Genomic DNA, 1,139 nt, shown 5'->3' on the forward strand with positions numbered 1-1,139 from the left:
CGTTGCGTGCCTTCGTCCACGACGTGTCCCCGGGCCTGGCAAGCCTGGTGCGGCGCTTCGTCAACTTCGCCTTCCTCCGTCTACGCATGCCTTGTGCTGGCAACACCGGCGTGTGCCTTCGTCTACGATGTGTCCTCGGGGTTGGCAACCCCGGCGCGACGCGTCGTCAACACCATTCTCCTTCCCGGCGCACCACTTCTTCGACACCACTGCGCCCATGACAAACTCGGCGCCTCCTTGCGCCCGCGGCTCCACGGAGACTCCCTCGACACCGGCTACCCCGACTCGACATCGACCACGGCGTTCTTCGCATGACTACCTCGACCACAGCTACACCACCCTACGCTCTCGGCTATGTCGACATCGGCACAAAGGGTTATCATCCGCTTGAGTAACTCGTCGGCTTCCTCTACAGTCAACGCGTCCGCGACGCGACACTGTCCACGACGATCCCGCTACGACTGCGGGGGGATGTCAGCCTGTCGGCTGCTACTCTCTCCAGTCTGACCGTCCGCGACGCTCCTGTTGTTCGCAACGCTATCGCTACGACTGCGGGGGGATGTTAGAGATATATTTGGGATACATGTATTTGGTAGTCTAGGATTTGTAATCCGTCTCCTACCTTATCTCCAGGAGAGGCATCTTGCCCTCTAAGTCTTGTACTCAATATATACTCGCCCTCGAGGCTCAATAATACATCCATCATATTCCGCCATAATCCCTCTCTCTCCCTTCTAACACAGATGATGTGGAACTACTCGTCCAATTTCATTTTGGGGATATAAGGGACTGGATTTACATAGAAGGACTTCCAATGATATAAGACACTCAAAATAAGGAAGTTAGAGCATCTCCAACAGCCGCGCTAAACTAGCGCCACACCGTAAATAAGGCAGTTTTAGCGCGCGCGCAACGCGGCGGGTCGCTCCAGCGGGCGCGCAAAAACGGCGCGTGCGCTATAACGAGTTGGGCGCGCGGTCGGAAGCACTATCCCGCACGGTGTATTTCGGGCGCCCGCTTCCGCGCGCGGCACACTCGAGCGCTCACGCCGCACTCTCTCCTCTCCTCCTCCTACGCACCGCGCGCGCCGGCGCCGGCGCCCTGTCACCCATGGACGCGCACACCAGCACCCCGCTCAC

This window comes from Triticum dicoccoides, chromosome 1B, assembly GCF_002162155.2.
Source record: "Triticum dicoccoides isolate Atlit2015 ecotype Zavitan chromosome 1B, WEW_v2.0, whole genome shotgun sequence".
NCBI classification, from domain to species: domain Eukaryota; kingdom Viridiplantae; phylum Streptophyta; class Magnoliopsida; order Poales; family Poaceae; genus Triticum; species Triticum dicoccoides.